General features: G+C 43.1%; 1 long non-coding RNA gene across 2 annotated transcripts; it reads right to left on the bottom strand.

The window, feature by feature from the left end:
- Nucleotides 1-896: 896 nt before the first annotated feature.
- On the bottom strand, nucleotides 897-16,107 carry LOC135102587 (uncharacterized). 2 transcript variants are annotated; one of them, XR_010269692.1, is made up of 4 exons: nucleotides 15,992-16,107; nucleotides 5,208-5,434; nucleotides 1,538-1,690; nucleotides 897-1,085 (listed from the first exon to the last, which is right to left on the bottom strand). It is a non-coding gene; the product is annotated as an uncharacterized LOC135102587 (long non-coding RNA). The 2 variants fall into 2 exon arrangements; XR_010269691.1 differs by lacking the exon at nucleotides 1,538-1,690.
- Between the last annotated feature and the right edge of the window lie 258 nt (nucleotides 16,108-16,365).

Here is a 16,365-nt window from a genome sequence, read left to right on the forward strand (position 1 = left end):
AATCGATAGTTAAAACAGGAAAAAAATAAATAAAAAAAGGGAAAAAAGGAAGAGATTAATCTGTAAAGAAGGCGGAGGAGCAGAGACAGGAGAAATCAAGGGATAAAGCAAGTGAAGCAGGAAGGAGAACAAGAAAGGAAAGCGAGGGAGGAAAGGAGAAGGAATGTAACTGAGAGAGGACAAAAAAAAAACATAGGGGAAGAGGGGCGCCGAAATTCACACACACACACACACACACACACACACACACACACACACACACACACACACACACACACACACACACACACACACCTGGGCATTCACTGATTACCAAATACCTACCGTTTTTCAGCAAATAGATGAAAGCAGATGCGCATTCACACTAATGGACAGTCAATTTGCATGTGTGTGTGTGTGTGTGTGTGTGTGTGTGTGTGTGTGTGTGTGTGTGTGTGTGTGTGTGTGTGTGTGTGTGTGTGTGTGTGTGTGTGTAGTGAGCCATTTCTTCCGATATCTCTTTTCCACCAGTTATTTTCACGCCGAAGTTTCAAAGATTTGTATACTTTCCGTTTATTCCTGCCCTGCTAACGCCCGTCTCTGTCTGTCACATGCTTGTTCCTCCACCCCTCGCCTCGCCCATTCCCGCCCACCATCGTATAGCAGGTGAGTAATGGGAGGAATAAAAGTAGCACATGAAATATCTCTGAGGGACAACATTTACAGAACAGGGAAGTAACACGAAAGCACAGGTAAAACTCGTATAACATTCTTAAGTCCTGAACAATAAAAGTCAATAGCAGGATTTTTTTTTACACTATACTACACACACACACACACAAACGTGCACTCACCTTAAGCATTTAGTTCTCCTCCTTTCCTTGTGTTTCCTCGTTTGAAATCAATATTGTTTTCTCCTCCTCCTTTTTTCTTCTACTCCTCCTTTTCTTTCATCTTCTTACTTCTTTGCTCTTTTTTTCTTTTGTTTCTCCTTAACGAGTTTAGTTTTTCCCATCTTTTGGCTCGCACACTTCACTCTGGGCAAAGTTTAAGGCTTCACTGCCACATCGCTATCATTGTCACGTGTCCGTCTTACGCTAACACTCCTGCAAATGAAGATGAATGTGAGATGAGTTATAGTTAATAGAATGAGTCTTAGAATTAGTATCTTCAGAATAATCGTCTTGAAAATAGGTGTCAATGAAAAAAAAAATGTTAAATAAATAAGGGAAATTACAAATACGAAATAAAGAACACGAAGTAAAGGAGAAAATATGTTAAGATATTAATTATGAGTTTCTTCAGGAACATTACTGGGTGTTAATTTTCATGTAATTGTGAAAGAATGAACAATTTGTCTAAAAACATAACGAGTCCAAATGAAAAGAAAGTATTTTTTTTTCATATTCTTCAGTTGTAAAAGAATGCAAAATTTGTCTGGTACTACTACTATTGTTACTACTATTGCTACTACTACTACTGCCACTACTACTACTACTACTACTACTACTACTACTACTACTACTACTATTACTACTATTATTGCTACTACTCCTACTTCTACTTCTTCATTTTCTCATTTTCCTCCTTCTCCTCCAGCTCCTCCTCTTCTTCTTCTTCTTCTTCTTCTTCTTCTTCTTCTTCTTCTTCTTCTTCTTCTTCTTCTTCTTCTTCTTCTTCATCTCCCTCCTTCTCCCACATGTAGCAGTACCTCAGATTGAAGTCAAGAAAGAAAAAATGACAAAAAAAAAGACAAAAATAAAAACAGAGGAAGACGTATCTTTTGCATTTTTGCGTAGAAACACACACACACACACACACACACACACACACACACTGAGAGAGAGAGAGAGAGAGAGAGAGAGAGAGAGAGAGAGAGAGAGAGAGAGAGAGAGAGAGAGAGAGAGAGAGAGAGAGAGAGAGAGAGAGAGAGAGAGAGAGAGAGAGAGAGAGAGAGAGAGAGAGACGTCCTTGAGCTAATGCAAAACTTAAGAGGAAGAAGAAAAGTAAGCTGAAAATGAAAAAGAATATTCATCTAGTTTTAATTTTGAAAAGGAGGAGGAGGAGGGGGAGGAGGAGATGGTGGTGGTGGAGGAGGAGGAGGAGGAGGAGGAGGAGGAGGAGGAGGAGGAGGAGGAGGAGGAGGAGGAGGAGGAGGAGGAGGAGGAGGAGGAGGAGGAGGAGGAGGAGGAGGAGGAGGAGGAGGTGGAGGAGGAGGAGGAGGAGGAAGACTGAATATGGTACGCGAAATATAATCCATTCCAATCTTTGTGACTTATTTTTAGTTTATTTTTGTTTGTTCCTTTCACAAAAATGACATCGAGAGAGAAAAGGGAGGCAGCAAAGTTTGTCACGTTTGTTTTGTTTTGTTTTTGCCTTTTTCCGAGTATTCTTTTGTGTGAGGCCCAGCGTGTTGTTCTATATGTACTCCTCCTCCTCCTCCTCCTCCTCCTCCTCCTCCTTCTTTTCCTCCTTCTTTTTCCTCTTCCTCTCCTTTCTCTTTCCACCCGACCTTGTCTACCCTTCTCATCATTCTTCTATTTCAGTCTTCCTGCTTCTCCTCCTCCTCCTCCTCCTCCTTCTTCTCTTCTATTTCAGCCCTCCTCCTCTTCCTCCTCCTCCTTTTTCTCCTCCTCTTTATCCTCTCTTTTAGTTTCTTCCCCCTCCATTTCTCACTCTCCAATCCTTATCGTCATTTCTCTTCCTCTCCCTTTTATCCCTTCCTTTACTGACACCCACACAAACACACACACACACACACACACACACACACACACACACACACAATGTACCCAGTGACACGTGGAGTTCTATCAATACAACATATATAATTATCCTCCTATTCTTCTCCTCCTCCTCTTCCTCTTCCTCCTCCTCGTTCTCCTCCACTCCACCTGAGGCCAAAGTGTCACCACGCAAACAGCCACGCGCGTGCAGCCTCCAGTCTCTATTGGTTCATGATGAGTCCCCAAGTGTAATTTGAATGTCAAAGCGAGAGAGGAGGAGGAGGAGGAGGAGGAGGAGGAGGAGGAGGAGGAGGAGGAGGAGGAGGAGGAGGAGGAGGACGTAGTTGTGGTGGTGCAAGATGGAGAAAACAAGTCAAGGATTATTGGGAAAAGAACTGAAGAAGAAGAAGAAGAAGAAGAAGAAGAAGAAGAAGAAGAAGAAGAAGAAGAAGAAGAAGAAGAAGAAGAAGAAGAAGAAGAAGAAGAAGAAGAAGAAGAAGAAGAAGAAGAAGAAGAAGAAGAAGAAGAAGAAGAAGAAGAAGAAGAAGAAGAAGAAGAAGAAGAAGAAGAAGAAGAAGAAGAAGAAGAAGAAGAAGAAGAAGAAGAAGAAGAAGAAGAAGAAGAAGAAGAAGAAGAAGAAGAAGAAGAAGAAGAAGAAGAAGAAGAAGAAGAAGAAGAAGAAGAAGAAGAAGAAGAAGAAGAAGAAGAAGAAGAAGAAGAAGAAGAAGAAGAAGAAGAAGAAGAAGAAGAAGAAGAAGAAGAAGAAGAAGAAGAAGAAGAAGAAGAAGAAGAAAAATTATAATGATAATGACGATGATATAATGAAGATGATGATGAAGAAGAAGAAGAAGAAAGGACAAAAATAAAGAAAAGAAAAAAAGAACGAAACTAAAATAACAACACAAAAAAACATCGTAAATTAACAGACCAAAAAAAATAATAAAAAGACAAAGACCTCGAAAAACCACCACTTCACCCTCGTCACCCCCAACAAAAAAAAAAAAAAAAAAAGAGTAAAAAAAAAAAAAAAGCGGACAAAAAATACAATCACAAGGAAGAAGAAAGAACCAATGAGGCAGAAAATGTCACCCTCGGAATCTTTTTCAATCAGTTGACCACAAAAAGGCGGAAGGTGCATCAGTACTATTAATTACCACCAGGAAGGGAGAGGAAATAGAATCATGATGGACTGCGAGACAAACCAATAAAAGAGGCGAGGCGACGGAGGAGGAGGAGGAGGAGGAGGAGGAGGTGCTGGTGCTGGTGGTGGAGAAGGAAGACAATGATAGAAGAACAAGAATATAAGTAAATATGTGGAAAGGAAGAGAATTAGGAGGAGGAGGAGGAGGAGGAGGAGGAGGAGGAGGAGGAGGAGGAGGAGGAATACAAAGGAATACAAAGGAAAGCCAAACAGCAACAGACCTTTTGGTCCTTGCAAGGCTGTTTGGTAACTACTTCTAACTAGCTACAGTGAAGAGAGACAGGACAGCATAGCAGAAAGACAGCACAGCATAGCAGAAGACAGGACAGCATAGCAGAAAGACAGGACAGCATAGCAGAAAAGGCAGGACAGCATAGCAGAAAGACAGGACAGCATAGCAGGTGGTGAGGAGGAGGAGGAGGAGGAGGAGGGAAAAGACGACGGCGACGAAGTAGACAAGGACGAATGATAAAATATTACATCAGTATGGAAAGAGAAACAGGGAAAACAAACAAATAAAGATCAACACTAAAAGAGAGAGAGAGAGAGAGAGAGAGAGATTGAGAGAGAGATTGAGAGAGAGAGAGAGAGAGAGAGAGAGAGAGAGAGAGAGAGAGAGAGAGAGAGAGAGAGAGAGAGAGAGAGAGAGAGAGAGAGAGAGAGAGAGAGAGAGAGAGAGAGAGAGAGAGAGAGAGAGAGAGAGAGAGAGAGAGAGAGAGAGAGAGAGAGAGAGAGAGAGAGAGAGAGAGAGAGACAGCAACAACAATTGGAACATACAAAATTCCATTAATATCAAAAGAAATGCCAAAAATGAAAAAAAAAAAATTCGAAGACACAGGACAAACTAATGAAAGAAATAGAAACAAGAAAAAAAAAGTGAAAACAAAGAGAAGGGAACACAGAATACAAAAGTCGTGGAAGAAGAATTTTAAATGAGAAAAGAATAAAAAAAAATAAAGGAATGTCTCAATGGAATGGAGGAAAGGAGAGATGGAGGGAATGAGGAAGGAAGGATAGAGGGAAAGAAGCAGGAAAGGAACATGAAGATGCAAAGAAAGATAAAGAATAAAATAAAAAATAAATAAAAGGAAGGGAGAGAGAAAGGGAAAGAATTCAGACTGGGGTGGAAAGAATTAAGGGGAGAGGAAAGGAAGAATGAAGGGATGGATGGGGGGGAGAGAGAGAGAGAGAGAGAGAGAGAGAGAGAGAGAGAGAGAGAGAGAGAGAGAGAGAGAGAGAGAGAGAGAGAGAGAGAGAGAGAGAGAGAGAGAGAGACTATTACCACTACTATTACTACTTACTTTGTTTTTGTTACTGTTCTTTACTTTTTGTTGTTGTTGTTCGTTGCAGTTGTTGTTGTTTTGCGTGTGGTGGTGGTGGTGGTGGTGTGATAGTAGCATAGTGGTGGTGGTGGTGGTGATAGCAGTAATAGTGGTGGTAGTGGTGGTGGTTGTGGTGGTGGTCGTAGTGATGGCGGTGACCCAACTCTTAAGCTTTTCTCCGTAGTATTCATGTTGGCAGCGCATGTCTGTTGGTAGTCACATGTTCGTGGATGGCATATTGACAAGTGCAGCGCGATAAATCATGCAGAGAGAGAGAGAGAGAGAGAGAGAGAGAGAGAGAGAGAGAGAGAGAGAGAGAGAGAGAGAGAGAGAGAGAGAGAGAGAGAGAGAGAGAGAGAGAGAGAGAGAGAGAGAGAGAGAGAGAGAAATGACGAAGTGGACATTTAAAATATAAATAGATGGATAGAGAGATTGAAAGAAAGAATGAAAGAGAGAATGATTAAAAATGAGGGAAAGAAAAAGAATTGTGTAAATAACACACACAAAAAAAAACAGAAAGAATGCAATAAATAGAAATAAACTATGAAGCAAAACAAAAGATAGAAAACTTGGAGCCAAACATTGATGACAAACAAACACACGTGAAAAAAAAAAATGAAAGTAGAACGAGGAACACAACTAAAATTGAGTAAAACGTAAACCATATAGTGCAAAAGATAAAAAAAAAAAAAACGCAACACAACAAAATAAAAAAAAACACGAGCGGACAGCGGCTCAAATACAAACAAACACAAATAGCAAGAAGAAAAACAACGAACAGACAGAAAAGTAGAAAGGTAAGCAGACAAGAAAGAATACACATAGAAAGACAGATGGAGAAAACAGGTAAGCAGACAGGTAAATCAGGCAGACAGATAGTGAGGCAACTGGACAGACAGGAAGACAGGCAAGCAGTCCAGCTGGTAGGGAGGCCAGGTAGATCGAACAATAAGACAGGAAGGCAGACGGATACACAATACTACAATTAACGGACTGTCATCTTAAGGAACTGGCACCTTTAGAGCACCTTTTTTTTCCATTTTAGTTGCCGTTGACCACAGCCACTCTTACATAAACAATAAGGGCATGTTAGAAGGTACACAGGTATGAGGCACAGGTAGGCAGGGAAGGGAATACAAAGGGTAGGAGAGGAAGACAGGTAAGAATGAAACAGGTAGGTAAGGTAAGACAGTAGAGGTCAACTGGGGAAGCGCACACAGGTAAGAGCACAGGTAGTAAGTTAGGAATGTAGGAGGGGAGGAATGAAGACACAAAAATAATGGGCACAGATAGGTAAGTGAGGAATCTGGGAGGGCAGGAATGAAGGCGCAGATAAAAGACAAAGATAGGCAAGTTAGGAATGTAGAGGGTAGATGAGAAACAAGGTACAATAGCAGGACAGGTAAGAGGCACAGGCAGGTGAGGCTTTTAGGATGGGAATGCAGAGGGCGGGGGCGGCAGAGCGGCAGCAGAGGGAGCACTCAGCAATTTTCCGTGCGGCCTGAGCGTCTGATTGTGCCTCCCAAAATGCGCTAATTGCCATTACAGCTCCGCATGACTCCCACACCCGCGACTCGGTGCAACTGTGAGAACGAATACTGCCTCTCTCTTCCTACCCCTTCCTCTCTTTTCCTCTCCCTTTCTTTCCTTGCATCTCATTTCTTCTTCCCTCCTCTCCCTGTCTCTTCTTTGTCCTCCCCTCCTCTCACTTCTTTTACCTGTCTCTCCATTTCTTCCCCTTCTCCTCCCTGTCTCTCTCTCTCCCTCCCTTCCTATCCCTGCCTCTTTCTCCTCTCACCTCCTCTCTCTCTGCCTTTCACTTCTCCTTTCCCCTCCCCTCCTACACCTTCCTCTGCCTTGTTCTCCTGTTCTCTCCCTTCCTCTCCCTGCCTCTCCCCTCCTCTCCCTTCCGTCCCTCTGTTCTCACTTTCCCTCTCTTTCTGTCTCTCGGAATTGGGACGTCAACAATATCAGGTAAAAATAAAAATGGTGGAGAGAGAGAGAGAGAGAGAGAGAGAGAGAGAGAGAGAGAGAGAGAGAGAGAGAGAGAGAGAGAGTTGTTATATTCTCTCTCTCTCTCTCTCTCTCTCTCTCTCTCTCTCTCTCTCTCTCTCTCTCTCTCTCTCTCTCTCTCTCTCTCTCTCTCTCTCTCTTTTTCTTCCTTCTTTCTTTCTTGTATTCTTTCTTTCTTTTTCATCTTCTGTGTGTGTGTGTGTGTGTGTGTGTGTGTGTGTGTGTGTGTGTGTGTGTGTGTGTGTGTGTGTGTGTGTGTGTGTGGCAAGGCGCAAAACAGAATGAAAAACAGTGTCAGTGAAGCTTGTCAGCTCTGAGAGAAAACGGGGAAAGAAAACGCGGGGAAAGAAAACGTAGTGTTGACCACTGAGGGAGAGGAATGGGAGAGGGAAGGGAGAGGCGCTTGGAGGATAGAGCGGAGTGAAGTGGTGAGAGGTGAGCAGGGGGAAAGGAATGGAAGGGAGTGGTACAGGGATGAAGGGAAGGAGGGAGGAGGTATGGAGTGGAGTAGAAAACAGTGTAGATAACTATGATAAACAGAGGAGGAGGAGGAGAAGAAAAAAAAACAGCAACGAGAGCAAAATTATTAAAATGGAAAACAAAAAATAGAAAGACGAAGAGGAAAGAACAAAAAAATAGCATCAGTAACAACAACAACTACTACTACTATCCACCACCACCACCACCACCACCACTGAAATTTAACTCTCCCATACCTTGAAAAAACAAGAGTCTATATAAATTCTTCCCTCAGAAATCCAAAAAACAAACTCTTACATCACATTACCTCCCCTCTCTGCTGCACTGTACAATTTCTTAGCCAGTATTCACTATCTAATTTATCTTTCTCTAATGCTCGCCTTTCATTCCCCTCCCCTTCCCTTCCCTTTCCCTTTTCCTCCCCTCTACCTCTTTCTCCCAATTATCTTTTCCTCTCCCCTTCTTCTTCATTCCTCACCTTCCTTCCCCCCTTCCTCTTAATCCCTATCTTCTCCTTCCTTTCTCTCTTAATTCATATTTTTCTCTCTTCTTTTCTTTCTATTCCTCTCTTCTCTTGCCTCTTTCTCTCCATTCCACTCTTCTTCTCTCCTGTCTCTTCATTCCTGTCTTCCATCTCCTCTCCCATACCCCCTTTTTTTTCTATTTCTCCCTCCCTCCCTCCTTTATTTCCTCTTACCTTTTCTTCAGTTCTTTCCTCCCTCTCTTTTTCTCCCATCTTGTTCTCTCTGCTCTTACTTTCTACCTTCTTTCGTTATTATATATTTTTTTCTTTCCACTCTCCCTCCTTCGGTTTTTTTCTTTTTTTTCCGCCTTTTCCTCTCTTAAGTACCTCTTCCTCTACTTGTTCTTTTATTTTATTCAATCTTTTCCTTGCTTCTTCGTAGATTCTTTACATCTCATCTTTTCCCATGCCATCTTCTTTTTTCTCCTTCGTACTTACTCATCCCTCCCTCCTATACCATCATCATCCCTCCTAATCATCCCTCTCTTTTTCTTCCTCCTACTAACATTTCCCCTAATCTCTTCTCCCCTCTTCTTCTTCTGTCTACTCTCTTTTTCTAAGGATTACGGATAAATTTAAAAGAAGTCATCCAAACAAGCTACATGGGACGACTCAGGTTAGATTTAGATTTGCCTTAGGTTAGGTCAGGTTAAGTTAAATTTGTGTTAGATTAAGGCTGGGTTAGGTTAGGTTAAGTTTGGGTTAGTTCAGGTTAGGTTAGGTTTGGGTTAGGTTAGACTAGGTTGGGTCAGTTTAGGTTAAGTTTCGGTTAAGTTTGGGTTGGTTTAGGTTAAGTTTGGGTTATGTTAGGTCAGATTAGGTTTGGGTTAGGTTAAGTTAGGGTTAGGTTAGGTTAGGTTAGGTTAGGCCAGCTATAACTGGAAGTACTTAAAATATACATATTCTAAGCCTTCAAAACAAGTAACATGTGGTAAAAGTAGCGAATAACTTAGTATGTGTGTTAATCTTTAGCTAGCTGAAAATAACAAGACTTTTTTTTTTTCCACGAAATATTCACGGCTTCCCAAGTAAGTCGTCTTTCTCCGCTCACACCCAGTAAGATACAATTCCCTGTAACGAATTTCTGAGTAAGATTCATATGTGTTGGTATTCTAAGCTTCTCTTCTATCAGTAACATCCAAGAGGAGAGGTACGAGTAGTTTTCTTCCTTTATGTAAGTGGGACTCTGGGCAAGGGCAACAAAAAGGCATAAAAGAAAAAGTTAAATAAAAAAATTATATAAAATTATCTTTAAACCTTCCTCTTGAAACAGCTAAAGTCAAAGGCGGGAGGAAATACAGAAACAAACAGGGAGTTCCAGAGTTTATTGTTGGGAGGAGCCTTCTTGCTTATTTTATCTCGCTTCCTCCGCAAAGTCTTGTTCTCTGCTGTCGTTGCTATTCCAGTGTTTCTCTTTCTCTTCCTCCTTCCTCCCTCACCCTTTCACCTTATCTCATTTACAATCTCTGTGATGTTATGTATCCTCTTCCCCGTACTACAGCTCCTCTTTCTCTTCCTCTTCCTCCTTCGTACTTTAACCTTTCTCTGTTATCAGTAGTCGCCATCCTCTTCCTACTCCTCTTTCCTCATTTCGTTTTACTTTTCTTTCTTTTCATTCGTTCATGTTGCTTTGGTTACTCTCTCTCTCTCTCTCTCTCTCTCTCTCTCTCTCTCTCTCTCTCTCTCTCTCTCTCTCTCTCTCTCTGCTTCTTTTCCCTTTCACTTCTGCATTTTTCATTTCACTATCTTGTTACTTTGCTCCTTTTCTCTTGCTCCTCCCGCATTTCCTTCTCGTCATTCTTATTCTCTTCTTCCTCCTCCTTTTCTTCATTATCCCCTTCAACTTTTTACATCACCTCTTTGGTTACTTTCCTCCTCTTCCTCTTATTCTTCTTCCTTGTTGTCCGTGCCGTTCTCTTCCTCTTCCTCCTCCTCTTCCCCCTCCTCTTTTCATTTATCCCTTGCATTTCTTCATTTTTCTTAATTTCCTCCTATACCTCCTACTTTAGCTCCTAGTCCTTCTCTTCCTCCTCATCCTCTTCTTCCTTATCCCCTGCATTCCTTCACTATTTAACTTTATCTCTTTAGCTACTCTCCTCTACGTTCCACCTCCTCCTCCTCCTCCTCCTCCGCAGCGCCGCCTCCGCCACCGTGATTCCCGCGTCATAACTCGAAGTGACAAGCGGAAATATATTTAGAGGGTGCAATCGGTCCCCAAGCGGGCGGGTGTCCACCCTCCATTAGACGTGTATCGCGCTCATCTACACTTGGGGCCGAGCTAATTTGCCGCCCTGCCGATCACACACGTTTTGCCGCGATCACTGTTGACAGCCACATTAGCGAGAGGTGCTGCTGCTGCCTGCCTGTCTGTATGCATGTGTCTCTCTATGCTCCTGCTACTGATCCTCCTCCTACTGCTTCTGCTTCTGCTTCTGCTGCTGCGTCTACTGCTGGTGCCTGCCTGCCTCTCACTCGCTGTGTGTGTTTATGTGAGTGTGTGAGTGTAAGTGGTGCCTTTAATTACATAGATATACATGTGTCAGCACGCGCGCGCGCACGCACGCACGCACGCACGCACGCACGCACGCACGCACACACACGCACACACACACACACACACACACACACACACACACACACACACACACACACACACACACACTTCATCCACATGTACTCATATTTCTAACTTCATCCACATGTACTCATATTTCTAACTATCTATCGTTTCCTCCTCTTCCTCCTCTTCCTCTTCCTCTTCCTCCTCCTCTTCCTCCTCCTCCTCCTCCTCCTCCTTATCCTCCTCCTCCTTATCCTCTTCCTCTTCCTCCTCCTCTTTCTCCTTCTCTTCTGCCTCCTCCTATACTGCCTCATCCTCCTACTCTTCTGCCTCCTCCTCCTTTTCCTATTGTAACACCTGAGTCTCCCGAAGGCATCGAGCTGTTGACGAAGGCAAAATATCAGATGGTCAAGAATACAGATGTCACAGATAAATTGACTCCTACTCCTCCTCCTCCTCCTCCTCCTCCTCCTCCTCCTCCTCCTCCTCCTCCTCCTCCTCCTCCTCCTCCTCCTTTTCCTCACAGTTCTTCTCATTCATAATCGTCATAATCTTTAAATTGATTCCTGCTTTTCCATCTCCTCCCCCTCCTCTTCCTCCTCCTTCGTTTCTTCCTCCTCCTGCACCTATTTTCAGGCTCTCGATTTCACTAGTGGAGAGAGAGAGAGAGAGAGAGAGAGAGAGAGAGAGAGAGAGTGAGAGAGAGAGAGAGAGAGAGAGAGAGAGAGAGTGTGTGTGTGTCCACGATCCCTCTGTCACCTGCCAATAAGAGAAGCTTCCCTTACTCCCCGCTGGTAAGGACGGCTTGTGTGGGCACAAGGCAGGTGTGGACAGGTAAACAAAGACTGCAGGTGAGCTCAGATAGCACAAGGTAGACAGAGGAATATGTCAGTAAATATCTTAATTATTATTAGCCATAGAAATTGTACGAAAATTGAAAGAAACTTGATAAAAACCTGGAAAAATTCTCAAGGTTAGTTATTTATCTGTTTATTCACTTATATATTTTCGTTTTTACTTTTTAACTTATTTATTATTATTATTATGTATTAATCTTTTGGATATGTAGGTGAGTTAATGAGTAATTGCGCTACGTCAGGATAAAAATAAAGAAGTGCTGGTGTGTTGAAAATAATTATCCTGCACAACTGACTGTGTTTCTTGAAACTTATTAACTGCCTGACTGTCTAACTTACTCGATCACCGACTGACTGACTTGCTCACTAAGAACATACACAACACAAGTGCAACATATACTTAACAATCTTCCTATCTTTGTTTATGTAACCAAACAAACACACACACACACACACACACACACACACACACACACACACACACACACACACACACAGACGGACACGAACCATACCTCGACAATCCAATCGCCTTTGTATGAGAAGGGAACACTGCCCCCTCACTTCCCTTCTCCAGTCCCCTTTGTGTACCTGCTTCCTTCACCTCCCCTCTCATCCCCGTGCGTCTCTTCCTACCTTACCCTTCCCCCAACCACCTCTTCCCTCTGTCTCCTAACTGTCCGAACCTCCCTACCTCGCTCCCTTACAATCCCCCCCACCCCTGCCCCATACCATCTCTCCCTCAGCCTCTCTCCCTATCCCCCTGCTACCTCCCTGCCCTCCCCTGCTGAGCGTAGAAGACAATTGATGGCCGATAAATGGATATACGAACAGCAGTCCTCGGGGGGTCCTCTCCTCGCCGGGACCAATAATTTGTTGCTCAGGAGGGACGATTCCGCTCCCGTAAGATAGCGGACTCAGATGTTATTGTCTGCCAGGCTTACGAGGAGAGGAGCAGGGGGAGGAAGAGGAGGAGGAAAAGGAGGTGCAACTCAAAAGAATACGAAGGAAGACCGAGCAGCAGATTTGTTGTTCTTTGTGAAGCTGTTTGTAAGGCTGAGGAGGAATACAAAGGAACAACAAACAACTGACATCGAGGTCTTTCCTAGGCTGTCTGGGTAACTATTCTACACAGGCCATTAGTGGAAGAGACATGATAGTTCGGGAGAAGGCTCGCTGGAAATTGGATGTGATGCCAGGTGATTAAAAAAAAAAAAATACGCGGGATTTGGGAGAAGAGTATGGAAAAGACTAATGACCTATATCTATTTCTGGAGGAGGAGGAGGAGGAATAACACGAAGTAATACCAAATAAAAACGAACAGCAGAATTATTGTTGCATGTACGACTGTGAGAACGAGAAGGAAAAGGAAGAGGAGGAATAACAAAGACAAAGAAGAAGAGGCAGGATAGGAAAGGAAGGATACAGGAAAGAAAGGAGTGTGGCGAGAAATAAGAGCCAGAAAAAGTCATTTCTTACCGTCTCTACAAAGGCTAACATGGAAATACAGTTAAATGTGTATACTCTGATAGACGAGAAAGCTGTTTGCTGTTTTCAGTAAAGATTGGAATGAAAGACAAACTGACGACACTTGAGGGAGAGAATTAAAAGGCCATAAATCCAAATAACAAATAATAATATACAGAAGGAAGAAGAAGAAAAAGAAGAAATAGAAGAAAAGAAAAGGAAAGGAAAGGAAAGGAAAGGAAAGGAAAGGAAAGGAAAGGAAAGGAAAGGAAAGGAATGGAATTGAAAGAGAAAAAGAGAAAGAGAAAGAGAAGGAGAAGGAGAAGAAGGAGGAGGAGAAGAACAAGAACAGAGAACAAGAAGGAGAAGAACAAGAAGAACAAGAAGAACAAGAACAAGAACAAGAACAAGAAGAAGACGACAACAACAACAACAACAACAACAACAACAACAACAACAACAACAACAACAACAACAACAACAACAACAACAACAACAACAACAACAACAACAACAACAACAACAACAACAACAACAACAACAACAACAACAACAACAACAACAACAACAACAACAACAAAAGAAGAAGAAACAAGAAGAATACAAAAGAAGAATAAGAAGAGAGAAATAAGAGGAAAGAGTAAGAAGAAGAACCGGTGACAGTGAAGGAATACCTCACCAACATACGTACGTACATACATTAGCTCACAAGGACAGTTATTTCTGGAGCAACGGAGAGGTAAAGAGAGGGACCTACCAGGGAGACAGAGGACTTAGAGAGAGCCTAGAAAACATCTATTACATTTATGGGAGAATTACTACGAGACTGCAGGGAGATGGGGGAGACTAAAGAGACGCTACAGAGGGACTACAGGGGGCTTTAAACCTTTATAAGGAGATGGGAACAACTACAGGGAAATTACAGAGGACAAGGAGAAGGAAGGAGTAGAAATGGGAGATTGTCATGTCCAGCAGTAAATGGTATCTGGTGCTCACTAAATCATAAGGACCTGATCTGCTTGTCCCGGAGTCCATTACAACACTGCGTCCTCTCTTCTCTTCCTCTCTTCTTCCCTCCCCTCCCTCCCAGTCCTTACCAGAGCTGCGTCAGTAAAGCCTGTCTCCTATCTACTGCTGTCCACTGTCACCCCACCTTCACATCGTTACCGTTCCACCAGCCAGCCAGCCAGCCATCCCGTAATAGAAGTACCAGCTAACACTGTCACATCTTTACTATTCCCGGCCACCCAGAACATAAAAAAAGTGTAATAGTAGTACCATCCACAGCTATCCCTCATCCATGCCGCCCACACCATCTGAAGCCATCACTTACCGCCCACTCTCAGTTCTCACCTCTCGCTTCTCACCTCCGACCAGCTTTCCTCCGCCACCTTCCACCACCACCAGCACAGCCAAAGTTGCCGAAGTGACGGGAAGCGCATAATCAAATCTAACTTTTACATCAGCGACGCTCTACTTTCTATTGGTCTTTTCTGCATGGCTAGGAGCAGACCGCCTGCAGGAACGCCACGCCACGCCACGCCGCTGCCACCATTTGTGAGCGAGGTGGTGAAAATGGTCCTATTTCAGAGGCGAGCTTGTTTTCTTTCTTTTTTATTCGTTTTTTTTTTTTTTTTTTTGAGGTTGGGTTATTAATGAGTATTCTTCGCATGCAACGCTTTTTATTTATCTGTTTATTTTTAGTGAGTATTTATTTACTTATTTTACCTATTTATTTATTGTCATATGCCCTCAAGTGTGTTTCCTGCTCTTAACTTTCTCTGATGTGAACAAAACGAAAGTCTAAATAACAGAGGAAAAAACTAGAGAGAGAGAGAGAGAGAGAGAGAGAGAGAGAGAGAGAGAGAGAGAGAGAGAGAGAGAGAGAGAGAGAGAGAGAGAGAGAGAGAGAGAGAGTTTAAAAGTGAGCGAGTATCAAACTGTAAACAAAGTAATAATGTTTGAGGGTTCATAGGATAGGGAAGAAGAGGAGGAGGAGGAGGAGGAGGAGGAGGAGGAGGAGGAGGAGGAGGAGGAGGAGGAGGAGGAGGAGGAGGAGGAGGAGGCAGAGGCGAAGGCGAAGGCGGAGACGAAGAAAAGAAGGAAGGAAGAAAGAAAAAAAATAATCAAACAGACAAACAGACAAACAAACAAACAAAGAAGAAAAAAGGAGAAGGAAGAAAAAGAAAACGATGAATGTAAGCCAAATGTAACTACTGTACTGCAGAAGGAAGGCAGGTGTGATGTGGCATAGCTGTTGGTCTCCGCTCCCTCTTTTTCCACACCCTTACTCAGCCTGACTGGAGTAGACTAAGCCTGGACGTTTGATCAACAGCGTGGCGGCGGTTGTGCGTCACGCCTCCGCCGCCGCCAGACAGATGAGTGACGCGTGCAGCAGGGGCGTAGCTTTAGGGTGAGACTGTGGTGGTGGTGGTGGTGGTGGTGGTGGTAGAGGTGGTGGTGGTGGTGTTCTCTCTCACTGTTGGGTATATTTTGTCACGGTTATCTGTTGCATGGTCGTTACTCTGCCTGCCATTTTGTTCTTCTACTTATGTGGTTGTTTTATGGTCGTGGTGATATAGCAGTGTTGTTGTTGTTGTTGTTGTTGTTGTTGTTGTTGGTGGTGGTGGTGGTGATGGTGGCAGGAAGGGTGAGTGTCGCTGTGGAGGTTAAGAAAAGTGAAGTGAAAGACTGTGTTGAAGAAGGCAGTGAAGGGATTAAATAAGTTATGGCGCCGCATAAAAGCAAGGTAATATTAAATTATCTAATACCACCAGGACGCGCTACTCTCCCGCCAAGAGACTGCCTTTGTACAGCTCGCTAAGCAATTTTAAAAAGATATCTAGGCAAAAAGTGACTCACCAACATGGCTTCAGATAAGTGGAGTAAACTTAGCAGGGACGAAGCGATTGCACAGACATTAAGTGATGTGAAGTGCAGTGCCATCGAACTCCATAAGCACCAAGCATTCTGAAATATATGAACAAAAAATTTCGAAATATCTCCCCTTGAATATCTGGGGAATATGTTTCAGCACAATTTACTCAAGCATAAGTGATTATTGTAACGACATGCACCATATTCCAGCGGCGTGACTTGAGAGCGCACCATCACCATCAGGCATACCAACCATTGCAAATTACAAACTATTTCCACATCTATCTTGACAAGATGTATGATAACTTTTGATGAGACTGAACCAGAGATCCGTTTGATTGGACGAAAAATAAATCCAC

Source organism: Scylla paramamosain, chromosome 8 (genome assembly GCF_035594125.1).
Source record: "Scylla paramamosain isolate STU-SP2022 chromosome 8, ASM3559412v1, whole genome shotgun sequence".
Lineage (NCBI taxonomy): Eukaryota > Metazoa > Arthropoda > Malacostraca > Decapoda > Portunidae > Scylla > Scylla paramamosain.